The 20790-nt window shown below is 37.0% G+C and overlaps 1 pseudogene; it reads right to left on the bottom strand.

Moving 5' to 3' along the window:
* Nucleotides 1-14020: 14020 nt before the first annotated feature.
* LOC118966895 (calpain-7 pseudogene) lies at nucleotides 14021-15812 on the bottom strand (annotated as a pseudogene).
* Nucleotides 15813-20790: the final 4978 nt, after the last annotated feature.

Here is a 20790-nt window from a genome sequence, read left to right as displayed (position 1 = left end):
TGGTGTTATTGATGATGTTTTTGAGTTTTAAGAGTTCGTTATGTATTCTGGATATTAACAGCTTATCACAGGTATGATATACAAATATTTTCTCAAATTCTGTAGGTTACTTTTCCACTTTACTGATTGTGTTCTTTGATGTACAAACATTTGTATTTGTTTTTATTTTAAATATTAATTTAATGTGATTAATCTATTTTTGTTTCTATTGCTTGAATTTTCTACATCATATCCAAGAAACCATCCCAAAATCCAATCATGAACCTTTTCTCATGGTTTTATTGTTATTGTTGTTGAGTTTTAAGATTTCTTTACATATTCTGGATATCAACCACTTCTATGTGATTCTCAAATCTTTTTCCTATGTTGAAAATATGTAGTATATTCTATATTTTCTTCTAAGAGGTTTATAGTTTTAGCTCACTAACTTTAATTTTTGTATATATTATGATGTGTGTGCCCAAGTTCATTCTTGCACATGCACATGTCTAGTTTTTAAAACCATTTATTGAAGAGACTCTCTGTATTGAATGGCTTCAGCATCCTGGCCAAAAATAATTTCATTATATACATGAGGGCTTACTTGACTCTGTAGTCCAACTCATTGCTCTATATGTTTGTAGATATATGAGCACCACACTCTTTGGATTACTGTAAATTATAATAAGTGAAATCAGGGACTGAAACTTCCAACTCTGTTTCTTTGAAAGATGGTTCTAGTTATCTAGGACTTTGATAGTTAACTTCATGTGTCACATGACTGCTCACTTGCTGCCCAGATGTCTGCTGAATCTTTACTTCTAGGTGCATCCATGAAGAATTTTTCTGAAGAAATTAGCATTTGGATGGGCAGACTGAGTAATGAGGACTCACTTCCCAAAGGGGACGGGCATCACTCAAACTAGCAAAGGCCTGAATAGAAGAAAAGTGCACAAAAGGGAGAATCAGCTCTCTCTCCACAGACCCTGGGGCCGCACCGACTTGCTGCCCTTGGTGCTCTTCGTTCTCAGGCCTTCAGACTCTGTGCGGGATCCAGACACTGGGCTCTCTGGAGTCTAAGCTTTCAGGCTTCACTACAGGCTTGGGGGTCTCAAGCTTCTATGTGAAACTCAAAGCACTTCTCAGCCTCCAAATTGCTTGAGTCAATTACTTAAATAAATAAATACCCATATCTTTATAAATATAAGTGTTTTCTAGCTATCTATTGATCTGTAGACCTATTTGTCTTATCTAACAGTTGTGTTTTTCTGGATAATCCTAATACACAGTCTCTCTGAGACTCCACATAGATTTTTCTATTTCTGTAAAAACTTCATTGTGATTTGGGTAGAAATTGTATGAAATAGTTAGATAATCCCAGGTAATATTGATTCCTTAAAATTAAGTATTCAAATCCATGGACACAAAATGTCTCTGTATATTGGCATCATCATTATTTCTTTCCTCACTGGATAAGTTCATCTCTAATAATTGTATTTTTGACAGTATTACAAATGGAATTATTTTATAAATTTCATTTTCAGATAAGTCTTAGCTAGTGACTAGTAACAATTGATTTTCGCATGCTTTTATGGTCTGTGACTTTGGTTCTAGCAATTTTTCATGCTTTTTCTTGTGAAATCTTAAAATTTTTCTATATATATGATCATTTTGCAGGAATGTCAGGATGATGGTGGCTTAAGATATCCATAATTTTTGTCCACCCCCTCCAAAAACAAAAATTCAGCATCCATTTACAAACAAATGTACTTCAGTATTAACAGTGGAAGCCACGGGAGACTGAAATGTACTTGGGCCCTCCTGACCACGGTCCAGGAGCACCTACTCAGTGGTGGTTTGACAGCCACCTGTGGATGAAAGAGCCTTCATGTAAGCCTGGATTTCCAGAGAAGAATACCAGCACATTGGATCATAATGAAAATACAAACGTGGATGCACTGGAGATGCTAAGAACTGTGTGACTTAGTAGCATCATCTATCCCCTAAGGCAGAACAGCTTAAGGGTAATGAGATAGCTCACAATGTCTTAGGTGGAGTAAAAGATATCAGATTAGTGAGCAACTAGTTCCCCAGCTGTCTGGGACACTGCCAGAGAGACTCATGACTCTGCACAGCCTCCAGTGTATTAACTGGGCTCCATATTTGGGGGAGGGTAAAGATTGAGGAAACAGCATATAAAGTTCTAACAGGGTCTGAAAATGTTGCCATTCCAGTGATTACACTGTAGATTTAGTCAGGAGTCCTTCCATGAGCAAAGGAAAATGAATGCACTGAACCTCTACCAGCCCCACAGGCAAACTTAGCACACTGTATGAAACCTCTCTCTACCTCTGAATTTGGCTGAGGGTGGTGGCTAGAGCATTATTTACTAGGAAAGAAGGATCACACAGAGAAGATAGTTACAGGGCTTCAGGCAAGGGAAAACCACAAACTTGAGCAATAGTGTGTCATAAAGAGAATAAAAAGGATGCTATAGCTGTTCACCTGGTTCATTCTAGGACTGAGAGAAAACACACAAAGTTAAAAATTTTGTCACAAGAGAGAGGAAGAAGCATGAAGTATATGTGTCTATATAAGTGCTGATAAAAAATTCAAAATCCATTGCAGGACTGATAAAAGGTATTCCTATCCTGAATGCAGTTAATAAATTTGGGAGGAGATAACTGCTGCCTCTTATGCAAAAACAGTGACAAAAACTCCAAATCATATGACAAATCAGAATAACATGACATTATGAAAATATCACAAAAATCTTCCAGTAACCAAACCCAAGACATGGAGATCTAAGATTTACCTGCTAAAAAATTCAAAATAGCTGTGAAAACACAATGAGGTAGAAGAAACATTGAAAGATAATTCAGTGACATCATGAAAAAGTCTAAATCCAAATGAGAAATTTAGGAACAAGATAGAAGTAATAAAATATGATCAGGGTGAAGCCAAGATGGCGGCATGAGCAGTGGAAATCTCCTCCAAAAACATATATATGTTTGAAAATAAAACAAATACAACTATTCTGAAAAAAGAGACCAGAAGATACAGGGAAACAGCCAGACTATATCTACACCTGCAAGAACCCAGCGCCTTGTGAAGGGGGTAAGATACAAGCACAGCCCGGCAGGACCCAAGCGCCCCTCACCCCAGCTACTGGCTGGAGGAGAGGAGTCAGAGCAGGGAGGGAGAGGGATCCCAGGACTGCTAAACACCCACCCCCAGCCATCCGCACCAGAGCGCAGACACACAGTGCGTGGGGTGCTGGATACTAGGGGAACAGGGCAGTAAAACCTATGAGGGGGTCCCTGCAGCCTGCACCCCTGGAACAAAGAAAAGTGAGTGTCCTTTGAAAGTCTTAAAGGGACAGGGACCTCACAGCTGGATGGAGGTGTCCCAGCACAATCAGCTCTGCAGATGGGAACCCGGGGAACTCTGGATGCCCTAACCCCCTGGGCAGCAGTGCAGCTCCAAGTCCCCACACTGATATAAACAGCTTCCCACCTGTTCCCGCTCTGGTACAACCTCGCCTTAGAGGAGCCCACAGCAACAGAGCACAGAGCTTCCTACACAGAGGCCAGGCAAAAATAAAGAGACCCCATCTGTGCACAGCTGCCCAGCACAGGCCACTAGAGGTCACTGTTTTCCCTGGAGAGGAAGGCTGCAAAGTAGCAAGAAGGGATGTTGCCCAGCTGACACGTGCCATCTACCCACAACTATCTCTATTGCCATGAAAAGGCAGAAGAATTTGAAACACATCAGACAAACACAGACAGTCTCCCCTGAAAAGGAATCTGGGGAGGTAGACCTAAATAATCTTCCTGAAAAAGAATTTAAAAGTAAGGTCATAACCATGCTGATGGACTTACAGAAAAATATGCAAGAGCTAAGGAGGGAGAATACAGACATAAAACAATCTCTGGAAGGATTTAAAAGCAGAATGGATGAGATACAAGAGGACACTGATAGATTAGAAACGAGAGAACAAGAATGCAAAGAAGCTGATGCAGACAGAAATAAAAGGATCTCCAGGATTGAAACAACATTAAGAGAACTGTGTGTCCAATCCAAAAGGAACAATATCCACATTATAGGGGTACCAGAAGAAGAAGGGAGAAAAAAAGGGATAAAAAGTGTATTTTAAGAAATAATTGCTGAAAACTTCCCCAAACGGGGGGAGGAAATAGTCACTCAGACCACAGAAATACACAGAACCACCAACAGAAGTGACCCAAAGAGGACAACACCAAGACACATAATAATTAAAATGTAGAAGATCAAGGACAAGGATAGAATTTTAAAGGCAGCTAGAGAGAAGAAAAAGGTCACCTACAAAGGAAAACCCATCAGGCTACCATCAAACTTCTCAACAGAAACCTTACAGGCTAGAAGAAAATGGCATGATATACTTAATGCAATGAAACAAAAGGGCCTTGAACTTAGAATACTATATCCAGCACGATTATCATTTAAATATGAAGGAGAGATTAAACAATTCCCAGACAAGCAAAAGTTGAGGAATTTGCCTCCCACAAATCACCTATACAGGGTATGTTAGATGGACTGCTCTAGATGGAAGCACTCCTAAAGCTAAATAGATGTCACCAGAGAAAATAAAATCACAGCAAAGAAAACAGACCAACCAAATACTAACTAAAGGCAAAAAATAAAATCAACTACCCACTAAAGAAGTCAAAGAAAACACAAAAGAGCACAGTATAAAATACACAGCATACAAAGAATGGAGGTGGAGAAATAAGAAGGGAGAGAAATAAAGAATCATCAGACAGTGTTTATAATAGCTCAAAAAGCAAGTTAAGTTAAATAGGAAGATATTAAAGAAGCCAACCTTGAACCTTTGGTAAACACAAATCTAAGGCCTGCAATGGCAATAAGTACATATCTTTCAATAATAGCCTTAAATGTAAATGGACTGAATGCACCAATCAAAAGACACAGAGTAATAGAATAGATAAAAAGCAAGACCCATCCATATGCTGCCTACAAAGACTCACCTCAAACCCAAAGATATGCACAGACTAAAAGTCAAGGGATGGGAAAAGATATTTCATTCAAACAACAAGGAGAAAAAAGCAGGTGTTGCCATACTAGTATTAGACAAAATAGACTTCAAAACAAAGAAAGTAACAAGAGATAAGGAAGGACATTACATAATGATAAAGGGCTCAGTCCAACAAGAGGATATAAGCATTATAAATATATATGCACCCAACACAGGAGCACCAGAATATGTGAAACAAATACTAACAGAACTAAAGGAGGAAATAGAATGCAATGCATTCATTTTAGGAGACTTCAACACACCACTCACTCCAAAGGATAGATCCACCAGACAGTAAATAAGTAAGGACACACAGGCACTGAACAACACACTAGAACAGATGGACTTCATAGACATCTATAGAACTCTACATCCAAAAGCAACAGGATATACATTCTTCTCAAGTGCACATGGAACATTCTCCAGAATAGACCACATACTGGGCCTCAAAAAGAGCCTTAGTAAATTCAAAAAGATTGAAATTATACCAACCAACTTTTCAGACCACAAAGGTATAAAACTAGAAATAAATTGTACAAAGAAAACAAAAAGGCTCACAAAAACATGGAGGCTTAACAACACGTTCCTAAATAATCAAAGGATCAATTAACAAATTAAAATAGAGATCAAGCAATATATATGGCAACAATGTCAAGAAACAAATAACAATAACACAAAGCCCCAACTTCTGTGGGATGCAATGAAAGCAGTCTTAAGAGGAAAGTATATAGCAATCCAGGCATATTTAAAAAAAGAAGAAGAATCCCAAATGAATAATCTAATGTCACAATTACTGAAATTCAAAAAAGAAGAAAAAATGAGGCTGAAAGTCAGCAGAAGGAGGGACATAGTAAAGATCAGAGAAGAAATAAATAAAATTAAGAATAAAACTATAGAAAAAAGCAATGAAACCAAGAGCTGGTTCTTTGAGAAAATAAACAAAAGAGATAAGCATCTAGCCAGACTTATTAAGAGAAAAAGAGAATCAACACACATCAACAGAATCAGAAACGAGAAAGGAAAAATCATGATGGATCCCACAGAAATACAAAGACTTATTAGAGAATACTATGAAAACCTATATGCTAACAATCTGGAAAACCTAAAAGAAATGGACAACTTCCTAGAAAAATACAACCTTCCAAGACTGATCAAGGAAGAAAAACAAAATCTAAACAAACCAATTACCAGTAGAGAAATTAAATCGGTAATCAAAAAACTACCCAAGAACAAAACCCCTGGACCAGATGAATTTACTTCAGAATTTTATCTGACATACAGGGAAGATATAATACCAATTCTTCTTAAAGTTTTCCAAAAAATAGAAGAGGTGGGAATACTCCGAAACTCATTCTATGAAGCCAACATCACACTAATAACAAAACCAGGCAAAGACTCCACTAAAAAAGAAAATTACGGACCACTATCCCTGATGAACATAGATGCAAAAATACTCACAAAATATTAGCAAACTGAATTTAAAAATACATCAAAGGATCATATACCATGACCAAGTGGGTTTAATCCCAGGGATGCAAGGATGGTACAACATTCAAAAATCCATCAACATCATCCACCACATAAATAAAAAGAAGGACAAAAACCACATAATCATCTCCATAGATGCAGAAAAAACATTCAACAAAATTCAACATCCATTCATGATAAAAACTCTCAACAAAATGGGCATAGAGGGCAAGTACCTCAACATAATAAAAGGCCATATCCGAAAAACCCACAGCCAACATCATACTGAACAGTGAGAAGCTGAAAGCTTTTCCTCTGAGATCGGAAGCAAGACAGGGATGCCCACTCTCCCCACTGTTATTCAACATAGTACTGGAGGTCCTAGCCACGGCAATTAGAGAACAAAAAGAAACACAAGGAATCCAGATTGGTGAAGAAGAAGTTAACCTGTCACTATTTGCAGATGACATGATATTTTACATAAAAAACCCGAAAGACTCCAATCCAAAACTACTAGAACTCATATCAGAATTCAGCAAAGTTGCAGGATAAAAGATTAACACACAGATATCTGTGGCTTTCCTATACACTAACAATGAACTAATAGAAAGAGAAATCAGGAAAACAATTCCATCCACAACTCCATCAAAAAGAATAAAATACCTAGGAATAAACCTAACCAAAGAAGTGAGAGTCCTCTACCCTGAAAACTTTAAGACACTCTTAAGAGAAATTAAAGAGGACACTAACAAATGGAAACTCATCACATGCTCCTGGCTAGGAAGAATTAATATTGTCAAAAAGGCCATCCTGCCCAAAGCAATATACAGATTTGATGCAATCCCTATCAAATTACCAACAACATTCTTCAATGAACAGTAACAAATAGATCTAAAATACATAGGGAACCACCAAAGACCCCGAATAGCCAAAGCAATCTTGAGAAGGAAGAATAAAGTGGGGGGGGATTTCACTCCCCAATTTCAAGCTCTACTAGAAAGCCACAGTAATGAAGACAATTTGGTACTGGCACAAGAGCAGAGCCACAGACCAGTGGAACAGAATAGAGACTCCAAACATTAATCCTAACCTATATGGTCAATTAATATTCAGTAAAGGAGCTATGGACATACAATGAGGAAATGACAGTCTCTTCAACAGATGGTGCTGGCAAAACTGGACAGTTACATGTAATAGAAGGAAACTGGATCACTGTCTAACCCCATTCACAAAAGTAAATTCGAAATGGATCAAAGACCTGAATGTAAGTCATGAAACCATAAAACTCTTAAAAAAAATAGGCAAAAATCTCCTGGACATAAACATGAGTGACATCTTCATGAACATATCTCCCCGGGCAAGGGAAACAAAAGCAAAAATGAACAAGTGAGACTATATCAAGTTGAAAAGCTTCTGTACAGCAAAGGACACCATCAATAGAACAAAATGGTATCCTACAGTATGGGAGAATATATTCATAAATGACAGATCCAATAAAGGGTTGACATTCAAAATATATGAAGAGCCCAAACACCTCAACAAACAAAAAACAAATAATCCAATTAAAAAATGGGCAGAGGAGCTGAATAGACAGTTCTCTAAAGAAGAAATTTAGATGGCTAACAGAGACATGCAAAGATGCTCCACATCACTAATCATCATAAAAATGCAAAATAAAACCACAGTGAGATATCACCTCACACCAGTAAGGATCACCACCAACCAAAAGACAAACAACAACAAATGTTGGTGAGGTTGTGGAGAAAGGGAAACCCTCCTACACTGCTGGTGGGAAAGTAAATTAGTTCAACCATTGTGGAAAGCAGTATGGAGATTCCTCAAAATGCTCAAAATAGAAATACCATTTGACCCAGGAATTCCACTTGTAGGAATTTACCCTAAGAATGCGGCAGCCCAGTTTGAAAAATACAGATGCACCCCTATTTTTCTCAGAGCACTATTTACAATAGCCAAGAAATGGAGGTGACCTAAGCGTCCATCAGTAGATGAATGTATAAAGAAGATGTGGTACATATACACAATGGAATATTATTCATCCATAAGCAGAAAACAAATCCTACCATTTGCAGCAACATGGATGGATCTAGAGGGTATTATGCTTAGTGAAGTAAACCAGGCAGAGAGAGACAAGTACCAAATCATTTCACTGGTATGTGGAGTATAAGAACAAAGAAAAACGGAAGGAACAAAACAGTAGCAGACTCACAGAACCCAGGAATGGACTAACAGTTACCAAAGGGAAAGGGACTGAGGAGATTGGGTGAGAAGGGAGGGATAAGGGCAAGGAAAAAGATAGGGGGCATTATGATTAGCATGTGTAATGTGGGGGCTGGGGGGCATGGGGATGGCTGTACAACACAGAGAAGACAAGTAGTGATTCTATAGCATCTTACTATGCTGATGGACAGTGCCTGTAATGGGGTTTGTGGGGGTTACTTGGTGAAGGGGAGAGCCTAGTAATCATAATGTTCCTCATGTAATTGTATATTAATGATACCAAAATAATAATAATAATAAAGATCTCTTATCAAATAAATAAATAAATATATATATATATATAATGAAACATAAATTCTGTAGCTGAGAAATTCAATGAAATTAAATTAAAGTAGCCATGGGACACATCAACAGCACAATAGACTAAAGAGAAAAATATTCCATAATAGAAGGAGAAAATCTGAAATAACTCACCGAGAGGAGTACAAAGATATAAGAATGAAGCAGAGTGAAGAAAGCCCATGTGATCTCTAGTACAGAATCTAAAAAGTCCAATATCCAAATTGCTGGAATTCCAGAAGGAGAGGGAAAAAAGATCAGAAAGTCTATTAACATTAATAATAGCTAAGAATTTCATAAGCTTGGAAAGAGATTTATACATCCAAGTTTGTAAGATAGCACATCACCTCATTATTTATAATACTGTAAAGAATTAAAGACAGGGAATCTTTAAAAAAATTAAGAGAAAAATTCTTATAAGGGACTCTCCATAGAGCTGTCAATGTATTTTGTAGCAATGACTTTACAGGCCATAAGAGAAAGGGATGATATATTCAATGTGTTGGGAAATGAGCAAAAGCTGAAGCCGACCATCACTGGTAGACCTAATATAAAGGGAAGCCTGAAAGTAGGAAATCAGGCTGAAGTTAAGGACACTAATTAGTAATAGAAAGACCTATGTGTATATACAACACACTGCTAAGGATAAATGTATCTTCTTCTAATTATGTAATATAATGGTGTGTTATCCATTTAATTGTAGTTTAAAAGTAAAAGGACCTGAGTAACAAAAAAAGCTATCATAATTTGTCAATGAATGCACAATATTAAAAGAAGTAAATAGTGGCTTTGAAAATATAAAATTATATAATTTTTGTATCTGATCAAAGTTAAATTGTTACAAAGAAATAGACTGTTATGTATATTTTATGTAAGTTTTGTGGTAACCTCATAGCTAAAACCTACAGTGCATGCAAATGATAAAGGGAAAGGAATCAAACAATACCATGTAAACTCACAATTTTAGAAAAGCAAGTAGAAACAGAGGAAAAAGAAACAATGGAAATATAAAGAAACAGAAAACAGTATGATGGCATCATAAAGTCTTTACATATAGATGTTGACTTGAAATATTAATTGATTGAATTTAACGATTGAAAGATAGATAGTGGCTGGATGGATAAAAATATAAGACCTAAGTGTCTGCTTTCTACCAAAGATTCATTTCAGCTTTAAGGACATATGTGCACAAGGAGGAAGGTGTCAAAAAAAAGATATTCAAAGTGACTTTAAACCAAAGAAAGCTAGGATTACTATACTTGTATCAGAGAAAACAGACTTAAAGCCAAAAAGTGTTAGCAAGAGACAAGGCAAGTGCTTATATAATGTGAAAAGAATCAGTTCACCAGTGAAATATAACAACAAATATATATGCTCCAATGATTGTGTCCCTTAAATGTCAGATGTGAAGAGAGAAAAGCACAATTGTACAATAATACTAGGGAAATTCAATATTCTACATTCAGGAATGTATAATTGCAATCAATGAAGAAACATTGCACTTGAACTGTACTTTAAATCAAGTGACCTAATGAACATTCCTATGGCATTCCATCCTACAGAAACAGAATAAGCATTTTTCTTAAGTACATACAGAACATTCTCCAGGAGAGACCACATGTAAAGACATAATACAAGTCTAGAAAATTTAAGAAGGTTGAAATTATACCAGGTAGCTTTTACAACACCAATGATATGAAATTGGAAATCAACAGGATACCTGTGAGATTTTAAATTATAGGAACTTAACAAACCCATGAACAACAATGGATTAATGAAGAAATTAAAAGAAGAGTAAAAAATCTCAAAAGAAATGGAGACAGAAACACAACATACAAAAATCTGTGGGACATTGCAAAAGCTGTTCTTAGAGGGACATTTATATGTACAAATTCCTACAGTAAGAAAACAACAAGATGTCAAATAATCTAACTTTTCATCTCTAGGAATTAGTAAAATACCAACAAACTAAGATCAAAGTTAGCTGAAAATAGGAAATAACAAAGACCTGAGATGGTAAATGAAATGGAGACAAGAAAAATGATAAGAATAATTAATGAAACTATAGTGGCATAATGAAAAGATGAAATTGATGAAACCTTAGCTAGACTAAGAAGGAAAAGAGTGAACACATTATAAATGAAACACATAAAGCCTTACAATTGATACCACATCCATATGTAAGATCACAAAAGATTACTATGAACAGTTATATGACAACATATTTGATAAACTACAAGAAATGGATACATTCTTAGGAATGTGGAACTTGCCAAGACTGAACAGTTAATAAAGAGAAAATATGAGTATATCAATAATGTTTTACTTGACTAAGTCATTAATCAAAAACTCCCAAGAAATAAAAGCCATTACCTGTTGGTTTCACTGGAGAATTCTACCAAAAGACAAATACTTCATGATATAGCTCGTAAATGTAATCTAAATAATTGAACTCATAGAAAGAAAGGGTCATGGTTACCAGGGTCAGTGAGAGATGTGTTCAAAAGTGTATGCAAAGTGAGAGATGTGTTCAAAAATGTAAAATCTTCCAGTTAGAGGATGCATAATTTGTGAGAATCTCATGTGCAGAACTGTGATTTAGTTAACAAGCCTATATTGTATACCTGAAAGTATCTAAGAGTAGATCTTAAGTGATTGTACCATAAAAAGAAATGGGAACTATAAGCCACGATGGAGGTTTTAACTGAGCTGTGGTGACAGTCATTCTGCAATATATAAGTATATAAAAACAGAACACTGTGCACATTAAGTTTCAACACAGTTATATGTCAGTTATGTTAATGATGCTGGGAGAAAAAACAATCATCATGGTTCACTGCTACTGACTTGGAGAAGATCTGAGCTGAACTTCAAACTCAAATTGAAGTTTGTTGGCCTTTTCTTCATTCTCTTTGAATGTGAGTTTTAGGCCTGGTACAATTAAGTTAATCACACAAATTGATGGAAATTATTATTTCTCTACTGAGGTATAGTTGATACACCATATTATATTACTTATAAGTATACAACACAGTGGTTCACAGTTACCCACATTATTAAATTCTTACCCCCACTAGTGCAGTGACTATCCGACAACATAGGACGATGTTATAGAATCATGACTATATTCTCCATGCTGTACTACCATCCCTGTGAGCAACTTATATTATGATTGAGAATTTTTGTGCCCCTTTATCCCCTTACCACCCTCATGCATACATCCAAACCCCTCCTGCATGGTCACCACCAGTCTCTTCTCAGTGGATGACAATTATATTTGGAAATGAAGTCTATGCTTTCTTGGACTTAGGAGATAAGAAATAGAAATGTCATTCATCATCAGTCATGTTACAGAACAGCTTGGTGTGGCCATGGATATAAGTGAATATGTGACATATTGTCTTATTTAAAAGCCACTTTGAATATGGTGTCTGTAGCAGAAATGATATATTTTTTTCCATTTGGATGTATATTTAAAAAAATTTTCTCGACTAAATTTCCCTAGCTAGGAATTCCAATACATTGTTGAATGGAAATGGTAACAGGGGGTATTTCTTATTTTGCTCCTGATTATATGATGTTTGCTATGGAATTTTCATACTTTGTGTTTATTAAGTCGAGGAAGTTTCCTTCTATTCCTAGTTTATTGAATGTCTTTATCTTGGCAGGATGTTGAATTTTTTCAAATGATCTCTCTTCACTTATTGGATGATCAGGATTATTTTCCTTTATTTTGTTAACATGCTCTCATTAGATTGCATTGATTGCCAATCTCATGTTGAACTATATTTGCATTCCTGGAATAAATATAACTTGCTCATGGTGCATAATCTTGTAATGTGCTGTTAGATTCTGTTTGTTAGTATTTTTTTTTGCAGGCTTTTGCATCAATATTTATAACATATATATGAGTTGTAGTATCTTCGTGTGGCTCTGATATCAGGGTCATATGGCCTCAAAATATGTGGTTGATGTGTTCCCTCATCTTCAGTTTTTAGTAGAGTTTGAGGAAAATTGTTGCAAATTCTATAAATGTTTGTGCAAATCACTGCTGGAGCCATCTGGTCCTGAACTTTTCTTGGTTGGAAGAATTTTGATTACTCTGTTGAACTCCTTACTTAGTTTTTGTCTGTTTTCTACTTCACTTTTGATGAATTTTTGTTAGGTTATATTTTATCTAGGAATACATCCATTTCAATTAAATTTTCAAGTTCATTGGTGTGCATTTTTTGCTGTGTCTTCTTATAATCCTTTTTATTTCTGTAAAAGGGATTGCAATGTCTCATTTATTTCTGTTTACTTATTTGAGTCTTCTCCAATTTTAAATTAATCTAATGAGAGCTTTGTCAATTTGTTAATATTTTCAAAGGAACATCTCTTGGTTTTGTTAATTTTTTTGTATGATGTTCAGGACTGTCCTCAGGACAAAAAACAAATTTTGAATTGTTTTTTATGCTTGTTTTGTGTCTTGTGTCTTGTGTTTTGTGTCTTTCTTTCTGAATCCTATTTATGTTCTTCCTTGTGGTGGCTTTGAATTTAATTTCTTTTTTCCTTTTGATATGTTAAGAGGCAAATTTGGGTTGTTTACTTTGGATCTCCTTTTTTAATGTAAATTTTTACAGCCAACAGTTTACCTTTCTGCAGTGCTTTTGCTGTATCCAGTAAGATTTTTTATGTTGTGCTTCATTTTAAGTTATCTAAAATATTTTATAAATTCCTTTGTAATTGTTTAATTAACCAGTTGGTTGTTTAAATATATTATCAGTATATTATGTATATATTAGTATATAGTATATAGCTCTGTTTTTGTTTTTCCTATTTGCTTGCAATGCATTTTCATTATTTGCTTTCATTCTGTGGAAGTTCTCATATTTAAAGTGAGTGTATGATAGGCAGCATATAGTTGGATCCTCTCTTTTACATTCATTTTGCTAGTCTGTGTAAGTTGTAAACTTTCTTCCCATCAGTCTTATACACAGCCATTGCGATAAATTCTCAATTATTTGCAAAATCATCCTTGTCGTTTATGTGTCTACTAAGCCAAACCCACACCGCAGCGGCCCCATGTGGACAGTGCACTTCCAGTAGCCAGGCTAGCATCCCAAGAACTATGTATACATGTTGATTCTTTAAAAAGACCTGGATTCCAACTCAAATAAATCACATCACAATACTGCCAGAGACCATTCCATGAAATCCAAAATATTCCATTGTCTATTTTATGAGCTGTTCGAGGATCAAAGTTTAAATATTTTTGCAACTCCAGGGTCCAGTTATTTACATCATTTTCATTGTATGTGCCTTTCCAACGTAAATGACTCCAAGGATTTTTCAACTGGACAAATTGCAGCCGCTTGAACTCTCTAACATCCAAAACAGCATATCCATGTGTGGGAATGAGACCGCACTTCTCTCCCTCGGCTTCAGTCATTGTGCGCGTTGACGCAGTGCAGAGGACATACCCTTTGTGAAACCTTTGATAAAGCGTTCTGAAAGAATTACCCTTACTGAAATTCTGAATGCATAGCAGTCCTTTCTGGTATCCACCCAGTCAGTGCATGAAGATAAATATTTGAATCGGATCCTGGGAAATCATATCCTCCCATGACTTTTATGTATGCTTTTTCTATGAGAGAAACCCATAATTCGCTTTTGTTGTTAGAATAAGAACAGCAAATTCTCCTTCGTGATCAACAGGTAACTGGTCATCAATTATCACCTTTCTTGGGACATAATTGAGGTGTATGTCGTTTTACCATATACTTCCCACATGAATTGTTCTCTGGCTCACCATGCTTATTCTGAGGGTAAATTATGCTGGTAATCATCTCCTTATTAAATCTTCTTTCATAAACTGCACTGATAGCCAATGATGCCACAAAGTAACACTCTGATACTATTGTCTGTTTTATGCTAAAACTGAACACAGTATAAATCATTGCAGAATTGCTGAAGACGTCTTCTGGTCGGACCCATTCAGAAAATGTAGCTCTTCGTGTAGGTGATAAAGCCAGCTTGTCCCGTCTGTCAGAGGAAGGAGCTGGAGAAGCAAAACGTTCCCTCAGATCAATACTCATGAAAGGGACGTATTCTATGCCATTTATTTTTGATGTTTCCCTGAATGCTATACCTCTGTCCTTGTGCATCATGATAGTGGACTTACAAATGGCTGAGGTCTTTCCAGGAAGAGTTAGTTCCCAGGGGACAATGCGATCCTGTGGGAGGCGGCTTTCGTCTGACTCTCGCTGACTTGGTTCTGCGTGGTGGCTTTGTTAAAGGCTCACACAGGCTGCCTCTCTGTCTAGTGCCTGTCGGGCCACCTGTTTCAGTTTACTTTGCAGAATTTTATCAGCAGTTTCATAATCAGACAGAGATCTACGTCTTCCGTATACAACTCTGTGGCGTCTTCAACATTCCCCATCCCATCTTCGTCAAAAGCTTGTGTAACAAGGAAACGGACTCCTCCAAGTGCAGCTGATGTTTTGATTTCTAAGGATCAGCACTCTCTGAACTGCAGAATGTAAAATCTGGATTCTTTCCAATCACTCATTTATTTCTCTTGAAGATGTTCTAGGCTTGGTGCTGCCATCTCAGCATAAAACCAAGCTTGCGCAGCTTCCCTGTAGCAAAATGCAGCCTCGGAGCAGCGGCCTTCGTGGTCGCGCTGCACCGCCAGCCTAGGGGACTGCACAGCGTCCCACTCCAGCGCTGGGGCGTCCACGGCGCCGAACCCGCGCGGCCAAGCGAGGACACGCGCGGGGAGGCCCCCTCGCCGACGGCGGCGCGCCCGGGGCCGGGGCGAGGAGTGGGGGGCACAGCTCACTGCCAGCGGCCAAGGGAGAACCAGGGCCTCCTCGGCTGAAACCTGTCACGGGCTGCGCCCCTCAGCCCATGCGGCTCCCCAGCTGCAAGGCCACCCCGCATCGCCGTCCCAGCATTCCCCCCTAAATTAATAGTTTTATTTTATATATCCTATAAGATAATTAAAAGTGGAGTTCTCGGTAAATTTTTTCCATTACCCAAATACATGACTGCTTTGGAATTTCCTTAAGGGTCTCACCCTTGTTTCTTTCAGAAGCCTTGGATTTCTGTTGCATTCCCCCTCCTGTAACCTCTTACTCAGAAGCTCCCGCGGATTTGTACTCTGCGCGTCTAATGCTCCATGACACCTGCCACTGCTGTCAGAGGCCTCCAAACTGGAATCTAATCTATACCATTTCTTCCATCAGTGTTTTGAGTAAGACAAAAGAGAAATCAACCCCCTTGGAGAGCCTCGGGCCAATCAGAGCCGCGTCAGCTAGTGCACACTTCTGTCCCAGAGGATGAAGTGGACATTAAGTGGTCTCTTTATGACCAAGGCACACTGATCTTAGGGTGGGGTGGGGCAACCGCAAGTAAAATGCCACAGAATTTCCCCCCATTTTGAATAAGGCTTTTTCTTGGTTACATTAACTTGTTTCCTGTCGCTTTGTAACGATTCTACAGTTCTTGTAAAACTATATTGGACCATGTATTGTTTACTTGGTGTTTCTGTGGGTGTTGAGGATGTGGACCTGCCTCCTACCCATCTTTCTGGTGTTGGATTTTAAGGGATAAAGGTAGTGACAGGCTATAATATACCTTAGGAATGTGTTCTTTTATATTGAGGCATCTCATTGGTTTTCCTCCTTTGCTTTTACCCCCTTCCTATTAAACCTAACCAAATAAAATAAGATGATCTTTCATGTTTACATTGTCCCTATTTCTGTGAATTTTAAGGGCTATTTTGAGCTCACGGGAACTCCTGGCACTATCTTGGTCTATTTGGACTCAGATATGGACGTGTGGGCTCAGACTGAGAGTGTAGGCATTTACCCTGTGTGGATGGTGAGCTCTGGGTGGGAGGCAGCCCAGTAGCTCAGAAGAGGCAGTCTTGTTCAGTGGCCATGCTGTTTGCTGGGCTGGGCATGTGGGCAGAGAGAGTGGCCATGTTATAGGATTGATTTTAAGTTATTCTCTGCCTGGATAGTGCATTCTGCTTTTGTTTTTTGAGTTTCTTTGAGTTGATGGTGGAGAGAAGTTACACTTATATGTGCATAAATATTGAGAGGTTTTGTGTCTGCATTGGACTAAGTAGTAAGGAATATGCTTCTGTCCCTGAATCCATATTAAATAGGATCGTAACAAAAATATAATAACAGCAGTGATAGTAATAGTCATCACTAAAGTTGATATTTATTAAGGGCTGGTTGCATGCCAGGCAATGTTGTGAGTTGCTAGCCTTTATAAACTAAATCAGTTTTCACAAATCACCCTCAGAGGCATGGGCTAGCCCAAGTCACAGCAGAAAGACAGGAATAAACTTCAGAGTAAAGACAGCAAATAATAATTTCTGGTTATCCTATTCATGCAGAATAAGCTCTGGTTTCCCAGCTCCACTTAGTCAAAACTGAATCATCTTGACTTTTATGTTATTGTAATTAATTTTTACCTTGAACAAAGGAGTTATCATATGTCATCCCTTAAAACTAGTTAAGGGGATAGAGTGTTCAAAAATCAACCTCCCTTTAGTGTCTCTAGAATTAATCAATCTTGTTACAGTACAGCAAGATTGAGAGAATGTCATGGTATTATTGAAATTCCTTTCTATAAACTTGCCTGCCATGTGCTTTTACTGGTTATAACGTTTATACTGTATTTGTGGACATTCAGAAACGGAGTCTCCTATTTCCCTGGCCAGCCCATGTTCTTAAAATTGGTTTATTAAAAAAATGCAATATTTTACACAGAACATCCTCAGTGTCATATGCTTCCCCAGAAATGCTTACCTAATATGTACACAAAAATTAAAATATATGTCAGTTGGTGGTTAGTTATGTGGAGTCTAAATTTATACGCATAGTTTAAAGGCAAATAGAGTAAAATGCTACTTTCTAAAAAGCTAGTCAGATATATAATAGTGACCTGGTTTTTTTTTTTTTTTACATGTAGTTTCTGAGCATTATCCCAGTACTCAGTTTTATTTCTGGAGCCGAGGGAACAGCTCTAACAAAGAATCACATGTGCCTAATTATGCACTAGAAACTAAGTTTTCCCAAAGGGTCTGTTGGAACCAAAATATGACTTTCCAACTTAATTAAGCAGCTCATTTATTCTGTGAAGTTAAAAGTCTTACATGAGGTTGAGAAATGACTCTACACATTTGAATTAATTTTCAAATGAACTTTTCATGGTAAATGATTTAAAGTTTATTGCCTGAGGCAAAACAAAACAAAACAATAGATATCTTACAAATGGTAGGTTAATAGCTTCTAAAATGTCTTTTAAATAGATTTGAAAACTTTTGAATTTTTCACAGGATCTATTACTCTGCCTTTCTAAGGTGGGCCACACTAAGTAGCTTATTATCAAGACTATGTCCTTTTGCCTCTGTAACTTTTGGATATTCATGATGAATAAATAGTATAATTTCATTAGTATTTTTGTCAAAAGAGGAATTTCTGTGACTCTCTAATTACTAACTCCCAGTGGTTAGGTAATCCTTCTTATATGTAATTTCATAGTTCCATCTCCCATTTCTTTGCTAATTTTTTAAAAAACATAATCCTAGAAGAATGAACTATATAGCTCTTTATCTGAGACATATGGCACAAAATAAATTAAATGATTTACTTTATAAAATTGAAGATTATGATATTTCTGCTCATCTAGTGGAAAATATGTTTTCAGGGAAATATATTTTTATTCAGCCTCCAAGACATGGCTTGGTGGAGGTGAAGAACTCTTTATCACAGGGACTATCTCTCAACTATCAAAAGCTGTTAAGGCTGCTGACTGCTCTGAAGTAAGTCAGCAGAAATTATAATGCTTTGACAGGCTTATTGTGACACATTAAAATGAAAAACAAGGCAGCTGGTCTCAGACTTACTATGCATGAAATGTAATAGAACTCGCTCCACATAATCATTTAAGGAGTATCCCTTCCTATTTAAATAAATGTATTTTATTTTGAAGATTATGTATGTTCTCAATTGGGTCTATTTTTGGAATTGGTAAGCGATCGGACATTACCTAATGATTTTCCTCAAAAAGAATATCGAGGTATACATTTGAAATGTATCGGTTTTAGATCGGTATCTGAACAGTTATCACTCAGGGTCATGGAACCATCTCAGGGCCGCACGGACAGAGCGGCTGAGACGGTGGCGGCGCCGCGAGCAGGGGCCAGAGCGCTGCAGCCGGTGAGCCTCCCGCTTGAGGGCGCGGGCATCTGGGCACTCGCGAGGGCGCGAGCGGACAAGGCTGTTTCCTCCTTATTTAAACCTTAACATTTATGCTCAGCACACATTTTAGACAACATTTTTGAAATGATGAAAGTACATGAAGTATGTAAAGTAGTTCATTAAATACAAGAATTTGGTGAGAATTTCTTGTAGTCTATTAAAATAAAATATTTGTAAGTTGTATGGCTCCATATTAGTGCTGGCTATTATTAATACTTTCATTTTTAAATGTACTTTATTACTGCCTGATAAAATAAAGGAGGTAAGATATTTTCCATATCTTTGGCTTTCTCTAGATTCCAACTTCTGAAAATGTTAACACCTCTAAGTATAATTTATAACAAATATTTTTAATAAAGCAGAATTTAAAATTGAAGGGATATTTGGGGGTCAGAAATGAAAAGATGTAGAATATGTGATGTTAAGATCTGATACAGGCTTTATTATGATGAAAATGCAGTTTTAATTGCTTATTTGATAAAGTGGTTGAAGTAGAAATTTCTCACTTTCAAAAAGTTTATGGGTGTAAGAATAAAGTGGTTTTCAAATTACCATGGTGAGTAACAGTGTTAATATTGCTTCCTACCTATCTGCCAAAGGTTCTGGTTTTGGTTTACAACAGACTTAAAGTGAATGCTACTCTCCGCAGCTCAGCTCATTGAAGGTCCAAGGCATTGCCTGAAGGACTGAGCTACCTTATCATTATGGTGACTTGGATTGGAAGGTGTAATTTGTGTAAGTCTGTTGGTGAGCACAGTATCATAAAAGCTGTTTGTTCAGAATATATTTGTTTTATATTAACAGGAATCAGACCTCTCATCCGGAATTTCAGCTAAATCAGGGAAGGGACCTCAGATGCTGGAGGACATAAGAGGCGGGGCATTGATTTCCTGCTTTTCAGAGGAGATGCAGGATGTCTTGTAGATGCTTCTGAACTTAACGCTCATTTTCGTCTTTCGGGTAAACTCTTTTATATGTAATATATTATAGGTGGCATAGCCTAAAACTGAGTTATTCAACCTTATGGAGATGATTTTATAGCATTCTATGGTTTAGTACTTAAATGGAGTACTATCTATGGAATCAGAGGTGGAAGGAAACTTGATTAGATATTTTTCTAAGGCTTAACCAAACGCTTAACAATTCTGTACTTGTTGAAAAGCAAATAAGAAAATAAAACATATATCTCTCATTCTGAACAGAAATTTAAAGTATTTTCAAATAGTCATGAATTTATTAGAACAGCATGTGTGATTAATATTTCTGATCATCAAAAAAAAAGAGTCAGAGCTCAGGGGAAGTACTGGAGTGACCTCACATTCTCTGAAAGTTGTCTTGGGTGTAGGATTCTGATTAAGCTCTGACCATCCTGGGCTTCTGTCTGAAAGTTGCTGTCATATGATAGTTTTCTGTACTACTTAAGTTAGAAGG

Source organism: Manis javanica, chromosome 14 (genome assembly GCF_040802235.1).
Source record: "Manis javanica isolate MJ-LG chromosome 14, MJ_LKY, whole genome shotgun sequence".
Classification (NCBI taxonomy): domain Eukaryota; kingdom Metazoa; phylum Chordata; class Mammalia; order Pholidota; family Manidae; genus Manis; species Manis javanica.
Note: the sequence above shows the minus strand (reverse complement) of the source record. Positions and strands in the feature narration are given on the sequence as shown.